This window comes from Ranitomeya imitator, chromosome 1, assembly GCF_032444005.1.
Source record: "Ranitomeya imitator isolate aRanImi1 chromosome 1, aRanImi1.pri, whole genome shotgun sequence".
Lineage (NCBI taxonomy): Eukaryota > Metazoa > Chordata > Amphibia > Anura > Dendrobatidae > Ranitomeya > Ranitomeya imitator.
The window spans coordinates 1,210,599,417-1,210,626,624 of NC_091282.1; the positions used below are offsets into that span (position 1 = coordinate 1,210,599,417).

The 27,208-nt window shown below is 43.7% G+C and overlaps 1 pseudogene; it reads left to right on the top strand.

The window, feature by feature from the left end:
• Nucleotides 1-207: 207 nt before the first annotated feature.
• LOC138657114 (nicotinamide N-methyltransferase-like) lies at nt 208-25,402 on the top strand (annotated as a pseudogene).
• Nucleotides 25,403-27,208: the final 1,806 nt, after the last annotated feature.

Here is a 27,208-nt window from a genome sequence, read left to right on the forward strand (position 1 = left end):
TCACACATCCGCCGGTTGCCCGTACACTCCAGCCGTATGCTGAACCATCAGCGATCGCTGAATCTTCCCCAGCAACGCCTAATGATCGACATTGCAACAAGGTGGAACTCCACACTGCACATGCTTCAGAGGCTGTGCGAACAGAGGCGTGCTGTCATGTATTTGTGGGAGGATACACATACACGGGTAGGCAGTTGGATGGCAGACATGGAGTTGTCTGGTGTGCAGTGGTCGAAGCTCCGAAACCTCTTTCAAGTCCTTCAGTGTTTTGAGGAATGCACACGGCTGGTCAGTGCAGACAACGCCATCATAAGCTTGAGCATCCAAATAATGCGTCTGCTGTTACAAAGTTTGACGCACATCAAGGAGCAGGCGTCTGCAACCGAGGAGGAGCGAAGCCTTGATGACAGTCAGCCATTGTCTGCTCAGGGAAGTCTCCGGGACGAGGTGGCGGATGAAGAGGAGGAGGAGGAGGATGATGGGGATGAATATTTATGGGAGGAGGATGCTTCTCAGGGGGCAAAAGAAACTGGTGGCATTGCAAGGTCAGGTACAGGGTTTTTGTGGGCCCCAAGTGATGTAGATTTTCAAGAAAGTGCTCCTCAACCCAGCACAAGCAGTGAATTGACACCTGGAACTTTCGCCCACGTGGCAGAGTATGCCTTGCGTATCCTAAAACGGGACCCCCGCATTATCAAAATGATGACCGATGACGATTACTGGTTGGCCTGCCTCCTGGATCCACGATACAAAGGAAAATTACAGACTATCATGCCACATGAGAACCTTGAGCAAATATTGGCTACCAAACAAGCAACTCTTGTAGACCGTTTGGTTCAGGCATTCCCAGCACACAGCGGCGGTGATGGTTCTCACATGAGCTGTAGGGGGCAACATGGCAGAGGTGTTAGAGGTGCACAAAGCCGAAGTGGCATTGGACAGAGGGGACTTATGACCAGGTTGTGGAGTGATTTCGCAATGACCGCATACACGACAGGTACTGCTGCATTCATTCAAAGTGACAAGAGACAGCATTTGTCCAGTATGGTTACCAACTATTTTTCCGCCATTATCGATATTCTCCCTCACAGGTGATTCCCCTTTGATTATTGGGCATGTAAATTAGACACCTGGCCCGAATTGGCAGAATATGCATTACAGGAGCTCGCTTGCCCAGCTGCTAGTGTGCTCTCAGAAAGAGTCTTCAGTGCTGCTGGTTCAAACTGACCGAAAAAAGGACACGTCTGGCTCCCCGAAATCTTGATGATCTAACCTTCATTAAAATGAACCAATCATGGGTTTCGAATTATTTTGCCCCACCTTCCCCTGCTGACACGTAGCTTGCCTGAAAAATGTCTTGTTTTTGGCCTCTTACTGACTGCTCCAATTCCGCCATTTGCAGGTGCCGAATGTCCACCATAGGCCATTTGTATACCTCCCGAAATGGGCTGACTCCCCCCACAGAGCCGTGGTGACAACTGGGCGCAAGCACCCGTGTGAGTGCCGTTTGCCTGGACAGGTGGGTGTGCCCACTCTTGGGCCACAGCACTGGAATAGGGTCCCTCATAGTACAATGAAGTGTCTCTGATGGTGGTGGTGCACAACCAACGTCAGACACACCGTCGTAATATGAGGGGCCCTGTACCAGTACCGCCACCCATGAGAGAGTGTTCCCCCCAGCTCGAACTGTGCTCTACCACTTGCAAAACTTACCTCTCCCTGCCCCACCACCATGTAGTCTGTGCTGTCAAATCCTTAAATGACACTGCCAATACAAATTTGTTGCAATGATAAATGATAGTAAAACTATACAGGGGCCCTGGCCTCCATTTAGACCCCTTAATACTTTGCGCCAAATACCACTGTCTGCAACTCTGCAGAGGAGCCCACCCCTGTACATCGCTATGCCACAACTTTATTTATGAACAATTCCTTTGCAGATATTTAGCCCACTTTTGCATTTTGGCCTACTAACTGTGTAAGACACTTATAACAGTTGTCCTCTGCTGAACAAAGCTATGCCACCTCTGTACTCTTGTTACCAATTGTGAACTGCATGTAGCCTACTTACTTATTTGTGCCTAGTAACTGTGTCAGCCTCTCATAACAGTTGTCCTCCATTATTTTAGGCCTCTGTCTGTCTGTCTGTCTGCGCCACACATTACAACTGTCCCCCGCTGAAACAAGCTAGGCCACCTGGTTATTCCTGCTAGCAGTTTTGAACTGCATGAAGCCACCTTTTTTATTTTAGGCCTCTGTCTGTCTGTCTGTCTGTCTGCGCCACACATTACAACTGTCCCCCGCTGGAAAAAGCTAAGCCGCCTGTGTACTCCTCTTACCAATTTAGAACAGCATTTAGCCTACTTACTTATTTGGGCCTAGTAACTGTGTCAGACTCTCACAACAGTTGTTCTCCACCGCTGAACCCAGCTATACAATACGATACGATATGATACACTTTATTGATCCCGTGGGAAATTATGATATCACAGAAGCACAACTTAAATCAAATCATAAAAATCATAAAAGAATTACATAGTTGACATGACAGTTTGTTGACAGAAGAACATTATACATTAGAATAGGACATACACAATGAGTGAACTGAAATGTAGAGAAATAAGTAGACATTCACCTTGGTGGTTTAACCCTAATGTTATTGTTGTACATTCCCATGGCAGTTGGCACAAACGATTTCCTATATTTTTCCTTCTTACACCTCAGAAATATTAGCCGGTTACTGAAGGTGCTCTTCTGTCTCATGAATAGCTCATATAGTGGATGTGCATTATTGTTCATAATTGCCATACACTTTCTCAGAGTTCTTTTCTCCACTACCTCCCCAAAAGAGTCCAGATTGCAGCCCACAGCAGAACTTGCCTTCTTGATAATCTTATTCAGCTTATTAGCATCAGAGGCCCGCACACTGCTACCTCAGCACGTGATTGCAAAAAAGATGGCACTTGCCACTGCAGATTGGTAAAACATGTCTAACATTTTGCTGCACACATTAAAAGACCTCAGTTTCCTTAGGAAATACAGTCTGCTCATCCCCTTCTTGTAGACAGTCTCTGAGTGGCATCTCCAGTCCAGTTTGCTATCCAAATGGACCCCCAAATATTTGTAACTCTCCACCTGCTCTACCTCCTGACCAGCAATAGTGATCGGTAAGCATTCCAACTTAATCCTGCTATAGTTGGCCACCAACTCCTTGGTTTTCTTAACATTTAGTTGTAGATAGTTACTATTGCACCAATCCACGAAATTCGACACCACCCTTCTATATTCCTCATCTCCCCGATCTCCCCTAATGCATCCCACAACCACGGAGTCATCCGAAAATTTTTGAAGGTGGCAAAGTTCAGATTTATACTGAAATTCTGAAGTATACAGAGTGAAAAGAAAGGGCGCAAGCACCGTTCCCTGGGGGGCACCTACACTGCTCAGTAATCTGCTTGACACCACTGCTCCCATCTGTACAAACTGTGGCCGATCTGATAGGTAGTCAGTTATCCAATTTCTCATCCCCTCCTCAACCTTCATATCAGTCATCTTTTTGTGTAGTAAAAGTGGCTGCAGGGAGTTAAATGCACTCGAGAAATCAAAGAACATCGCTCGCACCGTGGTTCCGTCAGTCTCCAGAAATGAATGTACCCTATGTAACAGAGAAAGGATAGCATCGTCCACCCCCAATCTATGTCGGTAAGCAAACTGAAGGGGATCGATAAAAGCATTGACCCTTGGTCTTAAGTGAGCAAGCACTAATCTTTCCAAGGCCTTCATAGCGTGAGATGTTAAGGCTACAGGACGATAGTCATTTAGGGTTGCAGGAAAAGAAGTCTTGGGTACCGGCACCAGACAGGAAGTTTTCCATAACACTGGTACCCTCTGTGTTTGTAGACTTCCATTAAATAGGCGCGTAAAGACAGTACACAGCTGGTCTGCACAAACTTTAAGGACACGTGAGCTGAGTCCATCAGGTCCTGCAGCTTTACCAATATTAAGTGACTTAAACTGCTTCCTCACATCATTTTCGGATACTCTAAATTTAGTCTGCTCATCCTCCAATATCGATGTTGCAGAATTTGCACCCAGCTCCCATCCACTATCAGTTGGCAGTGCACATGTACTGCTAAATCTATTGAAATACTCATTCATCTCATTAGCCTTGTCCATTGTTCCTGGATCATTTTCAGGCCTCACCTTAAGCCCAGTCAGTAATTTCATTCCTGACCAAACCTCTCTGGTATTATTGTGGGACAGTTTCTTTTCAAGTTTAATTCTGAAGGCTTCCTGGGCCTCCTTTATTTTATGCTTCAATTCATGCTGTATCATTTTAATTTCCTCTTTGTCACCCAGTTTAAATGCCTTTTTTTTCCTGTTGAGCAAATGCTTCAATTCCTTTGTTATCCATAGCTTGTTGTTTGCAAAACACCATGGGGCAGATATGGGGCAGATATGGGGCAATATGAACGGTGCAGAGCACTATATGGGGCAGATATGGGGCAGTATGAACGGTGCAGAGCACTATATGGCAGAGCTATGGGGAAATATGAACGGTGCAGAGCACTATATGGCACAGCTATGGGGCAATAATGATCTATTTTTATTTTTGAAATTCACCGGTAAATGCTGCATTTCCACCCTAGGCTTATACTCAAGTCAATAAGTTTTCCCAGTTTTTTGTGGCAAAATTAGGGGAGTCGGCTTATACTCGGGTCGGCTTATACTCGAGTATATACGGTACATTTTTTCCTGAGTGTGCCAATACCCTACATGTAATCGAGAAATATTTTTCAGGCACAGTACAAAGCTCAGAAGGCAAGGATCGCCAGATTTTACTGTTATGATTTGCAGGTGCCATGACTCACTGTGAGAGCCCATGAGGTGCTAGAACAGCAAAATCTCCCATTAGTGACTCCACTTTACAAACCACACCTCTTAATGAATTCATCTAGGGGTGCAGTGATCATATTGACACCACGGGTGAATCACAGAATTTTATACCATTGGGCAGTGAAGACAAAATAACTAAATTTTTACCACCAAAATTTTGTTTTAGCTAAATATTTTACATTTTCACACAAGAAGTGGGTAAAAATGGTACCACATTTTGCCCTATCGATGTGAATACTTTTCTGCCCAATGATGACAGAAGTATTCTGGTAGTGATACCTTTATTGGCTAACCAGAAAATAATATGTTTGCAAGCTTTCAGAGCACAGATATTTATACTCTGGTGCAGTCCACCTCTCTTGGGGGGAGAGGGGGTCACTGATAGGGCATGCACAGGAGACAGGGATACGCTGGCAGCTCAGGCCCCCTAACCTTCATAGGTACCCATGAGATAAAGGAAAGCCAGGGCCCCTTATAGTGGCAGGGACAGGTGCGGGTTCCAGTTTGCCGTTCTGCAACTTTATCGCCGTAATCGGCGTGACAATCACCTTTTGAGCTACAAATTTCTTGTTAAAGCCAAAGAGCTGAACCCAGAAAGTATGTGGACCCTTCCTATAGAGCACCTTCCAACTTTACTTTGATGCAACTCACTCTGCAAATAAATACTGGCCAAAAATGCAGTCATATGGATAATCCCAATTGATATATGGGCTATATCTTGTGGATACATGACTTTTCTGAAAGACTCTTGACATAACCTGACAGCCAAAGTTAGAAAGACACTGGTCGACATGAGAAAAATATTGATATTACATTGACTGGTGGAGAAAATAGTTAAAAGTTTTATGATTTGATCAACCATCTATCATGCTAGACCTTCTATAGTTTCATCCACAACAGAGTCAGAAAGGTAAATTTAGTCACCATTATGAATTTTCAGATGAAGTTAGGCTTTTGTCTCTACAGTGGTAATAGGAGGCAATACAAATCCAAAATTATTAATTGAGCCAACATACACGACCTAAGACAAGGTTTTGTCAAATAAAGTAGAAAATTGTAAATTTTTTAAACTAGAATTTTCTCTGTTCACAGGTTTGGTTAGTGGAAAAACCCTGATAGACATCAGTCTTGGTCCCACTATCATGCACCTTATTTCGGTCTGTGAGTTCTTAGATGAAATTTCAATACTAAAAGTTAATGACGCCTCCATTAAAGGGCTTGAAATGTGGAAAAACAAACATCCCAAGGCCTTTGACTGGACTCAAACTTCAAAGCTCTTCATGGAGTTAAAACAGTTAAGCAGGTCTAGTATGATGTACAATTTCTCGATTTTTTTTTTTTTTTTTTGCACAAACAGGTGAGCAATGAATAAGTTATAGATGATGTTCTGGGGGTCAGAGGCATTAAGCAGGATGAAGAAAGTTTTCTTAAAAGAGTGGTCCAGCACCTAAAATATCTTTTCTAGATATCTATCTTGACATCCTAATCATTTTTGTAATTACCTTTATTATAAAATACTTTAGACGTTTGCCTCTCTAGATAATTCCCAAGTATGATTTTTTGGTACATCACTTCCTGTGATGTTTCGGTTGAGAGGAGTCTCAAACAGGATGTCACAGGAGGCTGGGGTTGCAATCACTTCCCTGCAGCGTCTATCGCCCCTCCTGGATCAGAACGTCATCAGGAGGCAGCGCCGCAGGTACTTACTTTAGTTTATATATATCATTTTTTTTTCACTACTTTTGATTTTGAAAAAGATGAATGATAGGATGATTTTAACTTTATTTAACATTGCTTGACGTACTTTTTAACTTTCTTAATATTACTTATTTGATGTCTTGTGCTATAAACTGTTAAAGACGAGATTTTTTCTCAAATCGAACCAACCTCGGGTATTGCATTTCCTAGGTACCAAGAATTGGGAGAAATAAATCAGAGAGACAGACTACAGGTTGTCTTTCTAAAAATACCCTAGAGCCTTTATTGTCCAAGGGCCCTCTTTTATATTCCAAAATCACGAGGAGTATAGGTTACATAATAATTGGCAAAGAAAAGGATTATACAACAGTTTGTCACTTATGTCCTGGGATACAAGATGGATTTCACAAGAAGAATGCGGGGGGGGGGGGGGGGGCGGGGGTGTTCTGCACATTCTCGTGGTTGACAATGATTTGGCAACAACAGTTGGGGTTATTCTGGTGAAGAGGAAAAAAACAAGATACATATATCCTTGAAAGGACAAAAACACCCAATGTCCTGACAGCTTCCGGGAATGACTGACCACTTGCTAATTGGAAGGTTTGGAGTAACTAGGCACGGGGAGATTAAGATGATAACACAAGACTCTGTTGCCTATTATAGAAAAATGTATTTTCTGTATTTAAGATTAACCATTTCATTAACAATTCCCCTCTTTTTATCATCTAATCTACCTTGCCCTATCTGATCCCTTCCTTCCGTTAGGTCTGCAGGATGACCCTACTTCATGAAATGTACGGCTTATCCTATGCATATCATGTGATGCCAGTCCTGCTGTGCATCCATTCAGACCATGCCTGTTAATCAGACCTACTCTCCCTTCGACAGCCCTATCTATTATAGGAAGTACTAAATATGGGAATATATATATGCATTGTTAATATATTAATGTATATATACTTTAGATATAGATACACATTTTAGTGAAATAACTGTTTATATAAAGTTCATTGAAAAAAATTCATTTGGTGAGGAAATCTTTGTAAGATCTTGTGAGCATCATTTTTGGTAGACCATCGGCTTTCCACAATGCATACAGTCCGCCAAGTCCACAGATGTTTGCTTGTTGCATAAGATGCATTCACGTTGGAGTGCAGTTATGAAGGTAGTCATCATCACTTGAGTAGACTTTGTCTCTGAATCAGTATCGAGCTTTACTCCACGTTTAACAGGAAAATATTTGCATTTTAGAACTGAGAATTTTCTTAATCAAAATTACGAACAACTTTATCATCACCGAGAGAATCAGAATCACGAACACAGCTTGGACGAGGAAGTGCATCACCCCAGATACCCAGCCACCTATTCTCTTGAACCAGTTTAAAGGATTCAACCAAGAGAGCCACTCAGGGAAGGGCAAATCTTCGAGTGAATTAGCCTTCCGCACTCCTTTCTTGATCAGCCTTGCCTGTTCTATGTCATGGGTGACTCTAATTAGTCCGGAAGGATCTATATAGTGGCAGCACGCAGGTCCTACCACCTGACAAAATCCTCCCTGTGAGGCGGTGAGATAGTCGAGGACCATGGAATGCTGGTTAGTGATAACTATAAGCTGCTTCATATATGCGAGTTCAACATTTAGAGCGTCAAACAAATATTTAGTCACATTATCAAAGATATCCCCCAGTTCCTCTATCATCTGAGCATTTCTTACGGTCCCAAACATAAGTCCAAGGGGACCAGTCATTATCATTCCTGTCTTAAGGTACCATGGGATATGCATTAGATGGCCTTTTCGTGTGGATGGTACACTCCGCTTTACTGTCATATGGTTTGGGATGTTACTATATGGGAAATCCTTTTCTTCCCACACCCACGTGGCCCGGCTCCAGCCTAGCCAAAGTACAGGTACCCTCTGCCCCTCGGGGAATCCACCTATATGCATTGCTTCCGCATACAATGTATACTCCCTTGGGCAACTCAAATTGATATTCACTTATGAGGGCCACTGCTATTGAGACCATGAGTGTGGTATCTGTGTAAAGACACCAGGAATCATTGAAATCAGTGGTGACTGACTTATAGTATTGTAATGATTGGCATTGGGGATTAGTGTTAATGCTTATGGACATCCCAGCTGCCCCATCCCCATACTGGCCTTCCCTGGTTTCTTCATCTACATGGACAGCTTCTCTCTCCTTGCATAACTCGGTGACTCCCGCTATGAAGAAATAATTTCTTGACCAGTTTGAGTTGTGCAGCATCCATTCTAGACAGACGTGCCTATAACATTGGAGTTTACCTTCTTTGGGGAAGGGGACCTTGGCTGCAAAACTAACTTTCAAATCCTGGTCCGGGACTTTTCCTATATAATTTTTGTCTACCTCTCTATTTCCCCAAGTGCCATCATTATCCTTGAATTCAAACAGATTGTTTGGACGCTTACTCGAATGATCTTGGTTCCCTGTGAGATTAAATTGGAACCATCGTTGCCTGGTCCGCCCTGTGATGGGTAAAGCAGCGGCTGTTTTACGCTGCTGCTCAGAAAGATCCAAAGGCCGCATTTCCCAACACTCCCTTGTGAACAGGTCCTGTTAAGATAATGGAGTAACAAAATAAGGCATACTCTTAGCAGCTATAGGGGCATTTGAACAGATCCAACAATTTCACAAGTTTCGGGCCTGAGCAATATAATTGTGGTATTGGACATATTTATTAGTCCACTGCTTTGACATATCACTATCCCATGCCTCAGGTACTTCATTTACCATACACCAGGAAAACAAGCATGAGAAATGTGAAGGGATAGTCCTTTCCTAGTTCCATTTCCTTAGTTCTTGTGGAATCTTTTACAGTGAGACGCGTGGATACAGGCAGGCTTTCCTTCCAGCTTGACTGGTGGTGTGGTCAGCTGGACTTGGTATGGTCCCTCAAATCGGGGGTCAAGGCTTTTTCTCAAATGCTTCTGCATCACCACCCAGTCTCCAGGCTTGAGATCATGAGAGCCTGGCAGGGAGGAGGGATCTGGAATGGAGCTAAAAACACGCGTATGAATTTGCTGCAATACTTGTTGCAATGCCCCAACATAAGGTGTCATATTTGAGTGAGAGACCTGCATTTACTGAGGGAAGTACAACCCTGTTTTTGGGGGACCTCCGAAAAGAATCTCATATGGACTCAGACTAGCCTTTTTGGTTGGCGTGACCCTGACTGTATATAATGCAGTGGGAAGACATTCAGTCCATGGTTAACGCGTTTCTGCCATTGCTTTCTGGATTTTTATTTTCAAAGTACCATTTAACCTCTCCACCCTACCGCTACTGTTACGCTGAAGGCGATGGGTACAAAGAGTGGACCCACTGGACCAGGGAACTGAACCTCCCCTGAGCGAGCTCTCCAGAGTGGGACCAACTCCTATACAGGGATTGTTAGGAGGCAATCACAGGGATATCAAGTACCACGGAGGTCAGGACCAGGGATTGGCTCAAAGCAAAGGCAACAGGGAGAACCGGGGAGCAGAACTGTTGTGAATTCCGCTCTTGGGCTCCCTCCGGTGGTTGTAAGTGGCACTTTTGTGAGTTCTGCTCTTGGGCTCCCTCTTGTGGTTTCTAGTGGTATGGCTGCTCCTTGGAGTTAGCTGTCATCAGCTGCCTCCACTTATCGTCTCTTCTGCTCGGCTATTTAAGTCTGGCTCTATCTTCAGCCAGTGCCACTTGTAAATGGTTCCTGGTTGGATTCACATCTCTTTGGAGTTCCCTGTTATCCTGACCAGTTCAGCTAAGCTAAGTTTTTGCTTGCCCTTTTCTGTCCATAGATTGTGGACTTATCCATTCTGTGCTTTCTATGTTTGTCCAGCTTATCAGTGTGAATTAATTCTGTCTTGCTGGAAGCTCTGGGAGGCAGATTTGCCCTCCACACCTTTAGTCAGGTGTGGAGATTTTTTGTAAACTCTGCGTGGATTTTTGTAGTGTTTTATGTTGTGAATTCCGTTCTGGAGCTCCCTCATGTGGTTGCTAATGGTATTTTTGTGAGTTCTGCCCTTGGGCTCCCTCTGGTGGTTTTGAGTGGAACTGCTGCTCCTTTAGGTAGCTGTAGCAGCTGCCTTCACTAATCGCCTTGCCTGGGTTTGTTATTTAAACCTGCTCTGGGCTTTTGTCCATGCCTGCTGTCAATGTTCTTGGTTGGATTTGGTTCTTTCCTTGGAATTCTCATATGGCCAGTCCTTGTCTGCAAAAGATAAGTTTTTGCTAGTTTTTGTTTGTCCATTTGTTTGGACTCTATTGCTTTGCAAATATGTCTCTTTTTGTCCAGCTTGTCACTATGTGTTATTCAGGCTAGCTGGAAGCTCTGGGAAAGCAGATTTGCCCCTCCACACCGTGAGTCGGTGTGGAGTTCATTTTTGTAAACTCTGCGTGGATTTTGTAGTTTTTATACTGACCGCACAGTATCCTTTTCTCTCTGTCTATCTAGTTTAGTATTGGCCTCCTTTGCTGAATTCTGATTTCATTTCTTTGTACGTCATTTCCCTCTCCATTCACAGTCAATATTTGTGGGGGCTATCTTTCCTTTTGGGGGTTTTCTCTGAGGCAAGATAGCTTTCTATTTCCTTCTTTAGGGGTAGTTATGTCTTAGGCTGTGAAGAGGTGTCTAGGGAGAGTCAGGAACATCCCACGGCTATTTCTAGTGTTGTTGTTAGGATTAGGGACTGCGGTCAGTAGAGATACCACCTTCTCAGAGCTTGCTCCATGTTGCGTTTTAGCCACCAGGTCAGATCAGTGTGGCCTCTTAACCACCAGGTCATAACAGTTTTATACTGACCGCACAGTATTCCATCCTGTCCTATCTATTTAGTTAGACTGGCCTCCTGTGCTCATCCTGGTTTCATTCTGTGTATGTCTTTTCCCTCTCCACTCACAGTCATTATTTGTGGGGGGCTAATCTATCCTTTGGGGATTTTCTCTGAGGCAAGATAGCTTTCCTGCTTCTATCTTTAGGGGTAGTTAGCTCTTAGGCTGTGACGAGATGCCTAGGGAGAGTTAGGAGCATTCCACGGCTACTTGTAGTGTTGTGTTGAGCTTAGGGACTGCGGTCAGTACAGTTACCACTTCCTTCTGAGCTCCTTCCATGTTGCTCCTAGACCACCGTATCATAACAGTACAAGTGGCCAAAAATGAATTAAATGCATCTCAAAAGAAGGAAAAGAAAGTTCTGAACCATTTTTTTTCTGTGCTCTAGTTTGTCCTTTTTTTTTTCCTTTCCTCTTGATATCTGGGTGGTTCAGGATATATGCTTTGGCATGGATGTTCAGGGTTTGTTTTCTCGTGTGGATCAACTTGCTGCAAGAGTACAGAGTATCCAGGACTATGTTGTCCAGACTCCGGCTTAAGAGCCCAGAATTCCTACTCCTGATTTGTTTTTTGGGGACAGATCCAAGTTTTTGAACTTTAAAAATAACTGCAAATTGTTTTTTGCTTTGAAACTCCGTTCTTCTGGTGATCCCATTCAGCAAGTAAAAATCATCATATCCTTGCTGCGTGGTGACCCTCAAGACTGGGCTTTTTCTCTTGAAACAGGGGATCCGGCATTATTGAATGTAGATGCATTTTTTCAAGCGCTCGGATTATTGTATGACGAACCTAATTCTGTGGATCATGCGGAAAAAACCCTGTTGGCCTTGTGTCAAGGTCAGGAAGCGGCTGAGTTATACTGCCAGAAATTTAGAAAATGGTCTGTGCTCACTAAATGGAATGAAGAGGCTCTGGCTGCTATTTTCAGAAAAGGTCTTTCTGAAACCCTTAAAGATGTTATGGTGGGCTTTCCTACGCCTGCCGGTTTGAGCGAATCTATGTCTCTAGCCATTCAGATTGATCGGCGTCTGCGCGAGCGCAAAGCTGTGCACCATATGGCAGTATCCTCTGACCAAAGTCCTGAACCTATGCAATGTGATAGGATTTTGACTGGAATAGAACGGCAGGAATTCAGACGTCAGAATAGGCTGTGTTTTTACTATGGTGATTCGGCTCATGTTATCTCTGATTGCCCTAAGCGTACTAAGAGAGTCGCTAGGTCTGTTACCATTAGTACTATACAGCCTAAATTTCTCTTATCTGTGACCCTGATTTGCTCATTGTCATCCTTTTCTGTCATGGCATTTGTGGATTCAGGCGCTGCCCTGAACTTAATGGACTTAGAATTCGCCTGGCGCTGTGGTTTTTCCTTGCAGCCTTTGCAGAGCCCTATTCCTTTGAGGGGCATTGATGCTACACCCTTGGCCAAGAATAAACCTCAGTACTGGACACAGATGACTATGTACATGGCTCCTGCACATCAGGAAGATTGCCGTTTTCTGGTGTTGCATAACCTGCATGATGTTATTGTACTGGGATTTCCATGGTTAGAGGAACATAATCCGATGCTGGATTGGAAAACTATGTCGGTGACTAGTTGGGGTTGTCGAGGAGTACATAGTGACGTTCCTTTGATGTCAATTTCCTCTTCCCCCACTTCTGAGGTCCCTGAGTTTTTGTCGGATTTCCAGGATGTATTTGATGAGCCCAAGTCCAGTTCCCTTCCTCCGCACAGGGACTGTGATTGTGCTATTAACTTGATTCCTGGTTGTAAGTTCCCTAAGGGCCGACTTTTCAATCTGTCTGTGCCAGAGCATGCCGCCATGCGGAGCTATGTTAAGGAATCTTTGGAGAAAGGGCATATTCGGCCCTCTTCGTCACCATTGGGAGCGGGTTTCTTTTTTGTTGCTAAGAAGGATGGCCCCTTGAGACCCTTGATTATCGTCTTCTTAATAAGATCACGGTCAAATTCCAATACCCCTTGCCTTTGCTTACTGATTTGTTTGCTCAGATTAAGGGGGCTAGTTGGTTTACTAAGATTGACCTCCGAGGGGCATATAATCTTGTTCGTACTAAACAGGGTGACGAATGGAAAACTGCATTTAATACGCCCAAAGGCCATTTTGAATACCTTGTGATGCCATTTGGGCTCTCTAATGCTCCATCTGTGTTTCAGTCTTTCAATGCATGATATTTTCCGCAATTATCTTGATAAATTCATGGTCGTATATTTGGATGATATTTTGATTTTTTCCAATGATTGGGAGTCTCATGTGAAGCAGGTCAGGATGGTGTTCCAGATCCTTCGTGATAATGCTTTATTTGTGAAGGGTATATAACCATAATCCTCAAGGGAGTATACCGAGCAGAGGATAAGAAGTGAAATGAACAGTAGGTAAGGTTTTAAAAAAATTCCATTTATTAATACACATTTAAAAGGCAAAAGAAGGGGGAGGGAAGGGGGAGGGGAACTGGACCAAGGGAATATAAAAAAAGACAAAAAATAATAAAATAATAATAATAATAATAATAATAATATTTATTTGTGAAGGGGTCTAAGTGCCTATTCGGAGTTCAGAAGGTCTCTTTTTTGGGTTTTATTTTTTCTCCCTCGTCTATAGAAATGGATCCTGTTAAGGTCCAAGCTATTCATGACTGGATCCAACCCACATCTGTGAAGGGTCTTCAAAAATTTTTGGGTTTTGCTAATTTCTATCGCCGTTTCATTGCCAACTTTTCCAGTGTGGTTAAGCCCCTTACTGATTTGACGAAGAAAGGCGCTGATGTGACGAATTGGTCCTCTGAGGCTGTTGAGGCCTTTCAGGAGCTTAACCGCCGATTTACTTCTGCCCCTGTGTTGCGCCAGCTGGATGTTTCTCTTCCTTTTCAGATTGAGGTCGACTCTTCTGAGATTGGGGCAGGGGCCGTTTTGTCTCAGAGGGAGTCTGATGGTTCTTTGATGAAACCGTGTGCTTTTTTTTCCAGAAAGTTTTTGCCTGCGGAACGCAATTATGATGTCCGCAATCGGGAGTTGTTGGCTATGAAGTGGAAGTTTGAGGAATGGTGACATTGGCTTGAGGGAGCTAAACATCGTGTTGTGGTCCTGACCGATCATAAGAATCTGATTTACCTCGAGTCGGCCAAGCGGCTGAATCCTAGACAGGCTCGATGGTCCCTGTTTTTCTCCAGTTTTGATTTTGTGGTCTCGTATCTTCTGGGATCTAAGAATGTTAAGGCTGATGCCCTCTCTAGGAGTTTTTCGCCTGATTCTCCTGGAGTCCTTGAGCCAGTTTGCATTCTTAAGGAGGGGGTGATTCTTTCTGCTATCTCCCCTGATTTGCGGCGGGTGCTTCAGGAATTTCAGGCTGATAGGCCTGACCGCTGTCCAGTGGGGAAGCTGTTTGTTCCTGATAGATGGACAAGTAAGGTAATTTCTGAGGTTCATTGTTCAGTGTTGGCTGGGCATCCTGGGATTTTTGGTACCAGAGATTTGGTTGCTAGGTCCTTTTGGTGGCCTTCCTTGTCGCGCGATGTGCGTGCTTTTGTGCAGTCCTGTGGGACTTGCGCCCGGGCCAAGCCTTGCTGTTCCCATGCTAGTGGGTTGCTTTTGCCTTTGCCGGTCCCTGAGAGGCCCTGGACGCATATTTCCATGGATTTTATTTCGGATCTTCCTGTTTCCCAGAAGATGTCTGTTATCTGGGTTGTTTGTGACCGGTTCTCTAAAATGGTCCATCTGGTACCTTTGCCTATTTGGTTCGTGCTTTTCACTTGGCTCGTCCTGATCGGCCTGGGGGCTCTGGTGAGGGTTCGGTAACCCCTCCTCAAGGGGGGGTACTGTTGTGAATTCCGCTCTTGGGCTCCCTCCGGTGGTTGTAAGTGGCACTTTTGTGAGTTCTGCTCTTGGGCTCCCTCTTGTGGTTTCTAGTGGTATGGCTGCTCCTTGGAGTTAGCTGTCATCAGCTGCCTCCACTTATCGTCTCTTCTGCTCGGCTATTTAAGTCTGGCTCTATCTTCAGCCAGTGCCACTTGTAAATGGTTCCTGGTTGGATTCACATCTCTTTGGAGTTCCCTGTTATCCTGACCAGTTCAGCTAAGCTAAGTTTTTGCTTGCCCTTTTCTGTCCATAGATAGTGGACTTATCCATTCTGTGCTTTCTATGTTTGTCCAGCTTATCAGTGTGAATTAATTCTGTCTTGCTGGAAGCTCTGGGAGGCAGATTTGCCCTCCACACCTTTAGTCAGGTGTGGAGATTTTTTGTAAACTCTGCGTGGATTTTTGTAGTGTTTTATACTGACCGCACAGTATTCCATCCTGTCCTATCTATTTAGTTAGACTGGCCTCCTGTGCTCATCCTGGTTCCATTCTGTCTTTTCCCTCTCCACTCACAGTCATTGTTTGTGGGGGGCTAATCTATCCTTTGGGGATTTTCTCTGAGGCAAGATAGCTTTCCTGCTTCTATCTTTAGGGGTAGTTAGCTCATAGGCTGTGACGAGATGCCTAGGGAGAGTTAGGAGCATTCCACGGCTACTTCTAGTGTTGTGTTGAGCTTAGGGACTGCGGTCAGTACAGTTACCACTTCCTTCTGAGCTCGTTCCATGTTGCTCCTAGACCACCGTATCATAACACAGAACTAAGAAGGAAGGAATGAAGGGAAGCCAGGCAAGGAAAAAAAAAGAAGGAAGAGACGGAGGAAAACCTGGGTGAGAAGTGGTGATGCTGAGGACAAGGAGAGCCAGAAAACTGAAGCAAAAGACTGATGAAGAGATGAGAACCGGACTGAGGAACGAGAACACTGGGACGGTGGAACACGGGAGCAGGTACTGAAATAGAGAAGGAAAACAAGGGGTTAATCAGCAACTATACAGGCGAAGCACAGGGTAACAGTGCAGGCTAACTATGGCAAGGATTTCAAGAGACTGACCGTCACATCCAAACATAGACTAAGTATGAACAGGTGCTGAACCTAGAGTCGCCAACTCATATATAGTCAAATAAATAAGGCAGCACACTGCAGCACTAGAACATGCAATCATGAAACACGAAAATTGAACTGCATTACTGCACTAGAAATATGAAAAATGAGAGCGTTTAGCGCATAAAAATGGCCAATTTTATGTGTACTTGGTAGCCACTTTACGACATCTCTCTTATACCAGGTCCTAAACTTGCCTTTCCTCGCTGAGAATAAATGTCTCCATCTGAATGGGTACCTGTGAAACCTCTTCTTAGACTAAAATTCTCTCTCTCTATGGAGGGGTAATGGACCTGCTGTAATTAAAACACCTGTGACTAGAAGGAGGAGTGCTCAGTCAAAAGGCTAAATAATACATTTCAAAAGACTGACCGTCACATCCAAACATAGACTAAGTGTGAACAGGTGCTGAACCTAGAGTCGCCAACTCATATATAGTCAAATAAATAAGGCAGCACACTGCAGCGCTAGAACATGCAAACATGAAACACGAAAATTGAACTGCATTACTGCACTAGAAATATGAAAAATGAGAGCGTTTAGCGCATAAAAATGGCCAATTTTATGTGTACCTGGTAGCCACTTTACGGCATCTCTCTTATACCAGGTCCTAAACTTGCCTTTCCTCGCTGAGAATAAACATCTTCATCTGAATGGGTACCTGTGAAACCTCTTCTTAGACTAAAATTCTCTCTCTCTATGGAGGGGTAATGGACCTGCTGTAATTAAAACACCTGTGACTAGAAGGAGGAGTGCTCAGTCAAAAGGCTAAAGAATACATTTCAAAAGACTGACCGTCACATCCAAACATAGACTAAGTGTGAACAGGTGTTCAGCAACCTGGGTCAACTACAGCGTACCCTGTATGGGGTATCCCATCCTGATAAAATCGTGACCCATCTACATAGAGCTCTAGATCTGCATTAGGAATTGGTGTCTCCTGCACATTGGCAAGCGGTTGTGTTTCTGCATCCATAAGCTCGAAGCAATTATGCTGAGCTTCAATTTCCTGATCATCATCTGTATCAGGTAACAAAGTGGCTGGGTTTAGAACAGTACACCTTTTTATTGTCACATTTGGAGGTGTCAGCAAAGCCACTTTGTCAGTCTGTTCATAGACAAATGCTTTGTTCTGGCTTGGAGCAGTAGCTCCTGAACAGAGTGTGGTACTAGAATCTCCAAAGGATTATCCAGTACCAAATCTGCAACTTTTTCTTTTAGTACCGCACATGAGGCAACTGCTCTGATACATGTGGGTGCCCCCTTGGCCACTATATCCAGCTGAGCAGAATAGTATAGTATAAACAAAAAGGGAGGTCATAATTTGGAATTCCCAGTGCTGGAGCTGAAAGAATGGCTCCCTTCAGGTCTCTGAAACCCTCTTTGGCTTCTGGAGTCAGTTGGTACGGCTGCCCCGTCTTGCACGTGGACAACACATCAAAGAGGGGCTGCATCAATTGATATGCAGCGGGAATCCACTCTTTACAATAGCCTATCAGCCCTAGGAATGTTCGCAGTGCAGCAATTGATGCAGACCCCACCGTTTGGCTGATAGCCTTTTTCCTTTCTGGTGTTATGTGCTTTAGCTGAGATGAGATGCAGTGTCCCAAGAATGTGACCTTTTCCCTTGCTATCTGCAGTTTATCTTTGGACACTTTGCATCCCTCTTGACACAGAAAAATGAGTAGAGAAACGGTTAAGCAGACCTGTCTGCTTGGGGTACACAGAAGCAGGTTATCAACATATTGAAATAACTGTACCTCACTATTTTCTTGGTGCCAAGAGAGCAAGATTCCCGCCATTGCCTCGGAGAACAAAGAGGGAGATGTCGCACGGGTCCCCTTGAGGCAGGCGTGTCCAACAATACTGTTTACCTGCATGAGTGAATGCAAACAGCAGTTGGCTTTCCTTGTCAATAGGCATTGCTCAGATCTATTACAGTAAAACATTTTGCATTGCTTGGAATTTGATTCAACAGAGTATGTGGGTTTGGCACTATGGGTATGTCAATAATAATCAGTTTATTAATCTCTCTTAAATCATGTACCATGCGGTAAACCGCTGGCTGTCCTTCTATCTGCTTCTTTTTTTACCGGAAAAAGAGGTGTATTATATACGGATTTTCTCTCTGTCAAAATGCCTGCCTTGAGGTACGTAGACACCTGAGTTGAGATGGCTTCCATCTGTTCTCTGCTCAGAGGATACTGCAGAATACGTACCGGAACTGTTCCTGGCTTTAATTTAATTGACACTGGTGATATTCTTAATAGTCCCACATCAGTTTTGTCCTTTACCCATAGTGCTGGAGGCACTTGCTCAAGCATCTGTTGGACCTCCACATCTTGCTGAATTGGTAGGTTCTCGGCATCTAGTACAGTCATTGACATCATGGTGGAGAGTGCTTCCTCTGACAATGGGCCTGAAACAGTAATTCCTTTTTTTCCAAAATTTAACAATTGCATGTATTGCATTTAAAATATCTGCCCCTTTTAGATTAAAAGGGCATTTGTCTGAAATCAGTAACTGGGCGCACAGTTCTGTAGTACGTGCTATGCTTCATGGGCTCGGTTTCATACAAAGAATGAGTTGTCCCTCCTGCTCCCATCCCTGGAATCGTTTTTCCTGTCATGAATTGTTGTGGCGTATCCTTTTTCCGTATAATAGTACGGCTCGCTCCCGTATCAATCAGGCAGTCTAATTGTTTCCCATCAGGAAGTTGTAATTGTTTGATAGCCATCGGACCATCCCGTGGGGGAACCACTATTACAGAAGTATGCCGGGGGCTGCCAAATTCCTAGTCTGAAATATTTCCTTCCTCTGTCATTACCATCGAAACCTGGGTTTGGTCTGGTTTAGTTGCTTTACATCTGGGGCAATTTCTCTTAATATGCCCCCTTTGACTACAACCAAAGCAGAGTTCCTTCCTCTTACATTCCTCAGAGTCAGGCACCCCATCTCCTCTTCCCTGCCAACCTCCTCTGTTTTGTAACCCCGCTGACTGCACTGCTGTCTTGACAGCGTTATTAAATGCATCTGGAGGTATATTTACCATAACAGGAGTTGGTTTCTGTTGTTTTTTTGCCTTTTTGTTATTAATCTGGTCTTCCACCCCTCTAAACATGGGAAGGGATTGGTCAAGTGTGGCATAGATGCATTCTGGTCTTACTCGCATAACCTCTGTCCGCAGGTCTTCCTTTAGTCCTGTCATAAACATATTTTTAAGGAACTTAGATTCCCTTGGATTTTTCAGGTCATAGTCATGGTCTGTAAACACTGCTGTACATCTAGCATGAAATCTGTCAATAGGCTCATCCGCACCCTGGAATACCTCTGGTAATCCTGAAGCCAATTCCTCCGCCTTTTGCTTGGCTACCACGAGTAACATAGCTAGAAACTGCCGTCCTGAGTCTCTAGTTTTCTTATCCTCTGGTACGGCCTGAATAAAGGTATCTACTTGGACTTCTTTTACCTTTTCAACAAGTGGCACCCCGGCAGAAATGCGGCACAATGGTTCTAAATCGTTCCATGCGGCATCGTAGTTATCAGCTGCGCTTTCCATGGCTTTGTAAAAGCCAAGAGGATTTTTATATGGGTCTGGAAAGCTATTTGCCATGGCAAGCTGCTCGGATCTGCTCCATGGTTTATATCAAGTAGTGGTATCCACTTTTGCGTCTTCCCCCCTTCTGGTGGTCTGCTTGTTGTCTGTGTGATGACAGGGAGGGCCATTGCTGTTTCATCCCTCGCAATGACAGGGAGAGCTATTGCCGTCTCATCCCTCTCTGCCATAGCACAGAAGTCACATTAGGTTTTTCCCTTGTCATGTTGTCTGTTGCAGTTATCACAAATCCAGGTACTGGACCTCATTGCCCTCTTTTCTCTCGGACTGTCCTGTGAAAGGCTTAATGGATGTAAGGGCACAATCTCTAAGGGTCCACTCCTTCACAAGGTTGCCCATCTTTCACACACATCCATCCTTTGTCCCCTTTTCTACAACCCTATTGTCATTTGGAGATGCAGCCTCTCCAGCCTCTCTCGGAGAAGGCGTAGGGGTAGTAATTAAGCGGAATTGGTTCTCACCTTGTTTGGGGGAGATTCTCTGTGTTTGAGGACTATTTATCGGAGTGGAGAAACTGTCAGGGGTCCCTCTCAGCAGCCCAGGAAAGTAATTTGTGGATGAGTACAGAGGAGAGGATAAGCCTTGGGCTGGATAGCCTAACTGTACTTGCCCTGGTGTTTGCATCCACCCTCCTCCCATGGCTAATGTCCATGGGGCCACCGGCGGCTGCCAAATCACTGGAGTCTGCATATTGCAAGGTCTAGGCATTGGAGATGGAAATGAAGGGGAAGACATGAAACTCCCAGGCAAATAAGGTATTGTGCTAGTCTCTGAAGTCGAATCTGGGGACTCAGCAGACCCAGAAAGCATCCCTTTCCCACTTTGAGTCACACTCTTTGCTGAACTCCCGGAGGTGGGATGAATTTGATCCCCCCTGATGCAGGACCCGGAGGGCGCCATCCGCTCTAACTGGCTGTGTAAAGGAGGGGCTGCCTCTCCCTGCTCTAACTGACTCTGTAAGGGAGAGGACACTCGTGCCTGCAAGGGAGCCTGGGATTCTTTGACATACATTCTTCCTCTCATGTGCGCTTCATCGCTCTCATCCTCATCATTTCCTTCAGTATTATAATAAGGATGATGATGTTTCGAAGTTCTGATCCATGCAGCCACTTGCTCCTCATACCCATGCTTCTCGATCCACACAGCATGTTCCCTGCTGAACCGCTTCCATCTCTCGACATCCTAAAATCCATTCTTTGGCATTCCTGGTCTTTCTAGAATCCTTGCTGCATTCTTAGCAGCCTTTTTGCCATGCTCTAGACACACCAGGTTCTTCATTTCATATCTTGGATTCATATTCTGTCCTGACCTGGTAATCTAGTACCCATAACAGCTGTCAAAGGTAGCGACCGCTATCTTCAGTCCTGTTATGTATTAACCGGAATCCACTGATCTATCAAAATAGTCAGTGATTCCTATTTCCACGGCAATGAGTTGTACCGCAGCTCTCTGTTCTCTTCTGATGCTGACACAGATTCTCTTAAACAAGTAGATGTATATCACTATGAATAACACCGTTCCAAAAATCAGTGCTATATATTCTTCATACATCAATATCTGAGTCCCCACTGGACTCTGAATATACCAGATCAATTCCTGAATCTATTCCTGAGATTATAAAGTAATATTTAAATGTGACAATATCCTGCCACTGTGGCATATACCATCTAGTATCTATTATGTATGTCCAACTTTTGGACAGCGCATGAGGGTGTGGGACTAAGAGAACACTCTATATAGCCTATTCCTCTGTCTATACTGATGCGGAACTACAGGCATCAAATTCACTTTTTCCAAAAACCAGTCCACCACCCTTCCTACTCGCTTCTCAACAATAGTAACTGAACACAAACAGTTTTCACACGGCATACAGCATGTATATGAGGAGCATTGCCAATATCTTTTAATAACTCAGTTCTCTTTATTTTAGTCAATCTAGGTTCCTACAACTCTCAATGACACAACAAGACAATCACTAAAACTCTGGGCTCTACTTAAAAATGCTCACACAGTCCTTCTTCCAGTTAGTGGGTCAATACGCTGTTTATTCTAACAGCCAGCATTACTCCAGTAAAACATGATAATGTCATCAATCAACAAATACAGAGCAAAAATAGCACTGAGGGGGAAATAAATGGAGCATGTATAACAAAGCATAGTGTGTTAGGGGTCGAGTTCCCACCTCTGCACAGGGGGAATCTTGAGCTATCTCCGCTGCGGTCTCCCATTCTTCTCCTGCCGCAGTGGAGCCTGCTCAGCAGAGACGTCAGTCCCAGCATCTCGCTCAGTCTGACTCTGTGCAAAGGGTTACTGCTGCTTTTCCAGCTTCTGCCATTGAATCCAGTGCTGGTCAGCGGCATGCAGACGCTCTTGGGACTAAGTCCTGCTTTTTCACTTCTGAGCATGCCCAGGGTAAGATCTCTCATTGGAGATCGAGGGTCACATGCTTATATACTGCAGTAAAATCCATTGGTTCTCCAGGAAGGTCCTGAAGTTCCTCAGGCTCTGTGGCAGCCTCTCATTGGTCCTTCTAGGAAGGTCCTGTACTTCCTGCAGCTATAAAAGGTTTGCATGGCCGCACGACAATGCGCTAGTATCAAACCTAAATTATGTGCTTTGCGCCAGTGTCGTTACGTTTGTATATGTTCAGGGACCTGGCTGAAATAAGTCCCTAGAATACCGGCACCTCCGGAGAGGAGATTGCGTGTATGGATTCAGGGCCCGGCTGAAATAAGCCCCTAGAATACCAGCTCCTCCGGTGAGGAGATTGTGTGTATGGATTCAGGGCCCGGCTGAAATAAGCCCCTAGAATACCGGCTCCTCCGGTGAGGAGATTGTGTGTATGGATTCAGGGCCCCGGCTGAAATAAGCCCCTAGAATACCGGCACCCCCAGAGAGGAGATTGTATGTTTGCATAACCACCAACTGCTATCTGCTCGGCAGTCACTGTGTACTCCTCTGAGGTTAACAGGACAGAGTGCTTTCTTTAGGTGACTCTGTGAAGTAACAGAGTTTGCTTCTACCGTCATATAGGGCAGCCATTTGCCAGCAGCAGGTTCTCTCCTGCACGGTGGACCCGGGCTGCGAACGCACCAAATAACATCTCTCTATTTACTCGGTGCATTCCACCAGCCCTAACATAGTGTAACTTTACTTCGACTGGACTCAAACTTCAAAACTCTTCATGGAGTTAAAACAGTTAAGCAGGTCTAGTATGATGTACAATTTCTCGATTTTTTTTTTTTTTGCAACAAACAGGTGAGCAATGAATAAGTTATAGATGATGTTCTGGGGTCAGAGGCATTAAGCAGGATGAAGAAAGTTTTCTTAAAAGAGTGGTCCAGCACATAAAATATCTTTTCTAGTTATCTATCTTTACATCGTAACCATTTTTGTAATTACCTTTATTATAAAATACTTTGGACGTTTGCCTCTCTAGATAATTCCCAAGTATGATTTTTTGGTACATCACTTCCTGTGATGTTTCATTTGAGAGGAGTCTCAAACAGGATGTCACAGGAGGCTGGGGTTGCAATCACTTCCCTGCAGTGTCTATCGCCCCTCCTGGAACAGAACGTCATCAGGAGGCAGCGCCGCAGGTACTTACTTTAGTTTATATATATCATTTTTTTCACTACTTTTGATTTTGAAAAAGATGAATGATTGGATGATTTTAACTTTATTTGACATTGGTTTACGTACTTTTTAACTTTTTTAATATTACTAATTTGACCTCTTGTGCTATAAACTGACACACTTTAACATTGCATTATAGTAAATATATATTTAACTCTTTGTTGAACCCCAGTCCCGGGTGTCTGTTATTCATAATCTATGGAAACCTGTAGGGTACAAAATATGACTCTTGGAAAACCCTTTTAGCATTATCATTTTCTATACTGTAAATTTTTAAAAAGAAAAATCATGCATCCTTTTTGTTGTATTTTTTTTTAATTTTCCTATCGCTAATAAGTCATGTTCCAAGAGTAACCGTTATTTTAATTTTTATTGCATAAATCAATGGCAGCTGCTATGGGTTCGATTCTATATAGATGGAACAAGGGAGGACGAAAAAGGCAGAGCTCCTCCCTCCTTCTCCCCCTTCTATCTACATACAATCTTATCTGTTACTCCCAATGGTGGCGCATGTGGATTTGTGGACCCTCTGTGCCATAGGACCAGGCCTGCCCAGGAAGGGGACTTTGGGAACAGGACTGGTTGCAATGGGACCAGGGGACAACATTCAGGCATGGGCCACTCCGGGACCAGGTATTCAGGTTCAGGACACTGGCCGCACTGGAACCAGGGATTCGGGTTCTGGAAATTGGCCGCACCAGGGCCAGTTGACCTCACAACTGCACTGGTAGAACTATCCAATGACTAGACCCATTGCTTGGAGGGAGTCTTTTATACATGATAACTCCTAGGGCTGTGATCCATCTTGCAGATGGACTCGGATACTAAATGCCTCCCAGCTATTTGCTGGTGGCATTTTACTATGTGCACCCGCTGCCCCTTTAAGAATGGAGAAGCACTCACTAGGCACACCTCTAGGAATTGAGCAGTGAGTGTGCCAGTGTCCCTGCATGGAGGATGAAGGGAAATCAAGCAGGGAAGCTGGCAATAGTGTTGCATTGTCTTTAGCGTCTACCATCTCCAATCTCAGTAATGGGAAAGTCTGTTTTCACTGAAAACAGATTTTACCTCCGAATTGAGAATTTTGATAATGGCTGATCAATTCTGGCAGAGGGAGAAGCAGATTCCTCTGGTATGATATATCACAAAATTTCTTATTTCCACGTGCACCATTGATTTATGAAATAAAAATCAAAATGAAGGTTAGTCTTGATTTTACTGACACAAATCGCTAATCTCACAAGAGAGTTTCTGCACATAAGATTCCAGGTGTAGCTGAATTGTCTGATGGCGTGAAATGTTTGTGTTTTACAGCGATGGGTGAGAAGAAGAAGAGGAAATTCTGAGAGGAAAAATTAAGGAAATGTTAAAATTGGACCTCTGTAAACACAATCTTCGAAATTCATTGAAAATATTTAACTGTGCCACGAGTGTGTGGGGTATGGAAGCCATCAGCAAAGACCACGAGGATTACAGAAGAAACCTAAGGAAACTCAATAATTTAGTTAACGTAGGAGGACGTCTGTTATGTTATGCAGATATTAATGCCTCCTATTTTAAAATTGGAAAAACAAGTTTCACTTGTTGTCCTGTAATGACAGTTTCTATAGGAAAGTGATAAGTGAGGAAGGGTTTGAATTAAAACATTTTGAGAATCTGGAGAAATTAATGACCACTGATTCTGTCAACCATGGGCAAGTGGTGTTCATCGTTGCCCAGAAAATCAGGGAGGCCTAGAACTGGGGGAAGTCATCACCACGAATTTATTTCTGGAGAGGTATCTGTTGCCTCTGGTATAAACTATGGTATAATAAATGTTAGTAATCAAGCAAAATGTGCTTAATCAAAGAAATATTAGGGTTATATATATCGTTTATTTGCATTAACCCTTTCACAGGAGGGCGTTAAACTAGAAGAAGAGGGGACGGGAAGAAAAACATTAGACTTGAACAAAGAAGATCCAGGAAAACATACTCAGAAGGGAGGTAAGAACATTTCTAAAACAATCCACAGCGAGGAGATTGGAACAAAACAAAATCCTCTAAACTGCATGCTCGAAAACGCCAGAAGCCTGACAAACAAGATGGAAGAACTAGAAGCAGAAATATCTACAGGTAACTTTGACATAGTGGGAATAACCGAGACATGGTTAGATGAAAGCTATGACTGGGCAGTTAACTTACAGGGTTACAGTCTGTTTAGAAAGGATCGTAAAAATCGGAGAGGAGGAGGGGTTTGTCTCTATGTAAAGTCTTGTCTAAAGTCCACTTTAAGGGAGGATATTAGCGAAGGAAATGAGGATGTCGAGTCCATATGGGTCGAAATTCATGGAGGGAAAAATGGTAACAAAATTCTCATTGGGGTCTGTTACAAACCCCCAAATATAACAGAAACCATGGAAAGTCTACTTCTAAAGCAGATAGATGAAGCTGCAACCCATAATGAGGTCCTGGTTATGGGGGACTTTAACTACCCGGATATTAACTGGGAAACAGAAACCTGTGAAACCCATAAAGGCAACAGGTTTCTGCTAATAACCAAGAAAAATTATCTTTCACAATTGGTGCAGAATCCAACCAGAGGAGCAGCACTTTTAGACCTAATACTATCTAATAGACCTGACAGAATAACAAATCTGCAGGTGGTCGGGCATCTACGAAATAGCGACCACAATATTGTACAGTTTCACCAGTCTTTCACTAGGGGGACTTGTCAGGGAGTCACAAAAACACTGAACTTTAGGAAGGCAAAGTTTGACCAGCTTAGAGATGCCCTTTATCTGGTAGACTGGGACAATATCCTCAGAAATAAGAATACAGATAATAAATGGGAAATGTTTAAGAACATCAACAATAGGCACTGTAAGCGGTTTATACCTTGTGGGAATAAAAGGACTAGAAATAGGAAAAACCCAATGTGGCTAAACAAAGAAGTAAGACAGGCAATTAACAGTAAAAAGAAAGCATTTGCACTACTAAAGCAGGATGGCACCATTGAAGCTCTAAAAAACTATAGGGAGAAAAATACTTTATCTAAAAAACTAATTAAAGCTGCCAAAAAGGAAACAGAGAAGCACATTGCTAAGGAGAGTAAAACTAACCCCAAACTGTTCTTCAACTATATCAATAGTAAAAGAATAAAAACTGAAAATGTAGGCCCCTTAAAAAATAGTGAGGAAAGAATGGTTGTAGATGACGAGGAAAAAGCTAACATAGTAAACACCTTCTTCTCCACGGTATTCACGGTGGAAAATGAAATGCTAGGTGAAATCCCAAGAAACAATGAAAACCCTATATTAAGGGTCACCAATCTAACCCAAGAAAGGTGCGAAACCGGCTAAATAAGATTTAAAATAGATAAATCTCCGGGTCCTGATGGCATACACCCACGAGTACTAAGAGAACTAAGTAATGTAATAGACAAACCATTATTTCTTATTTTTAGGGACTCTATAGCGACAGGGTCTGTTCCGCAGGATTGGCGCATAGCAAATGTGGTGCCAATATTCAAAAAGGGCTCTAAAAGTGAGCCTGGAAATTATAG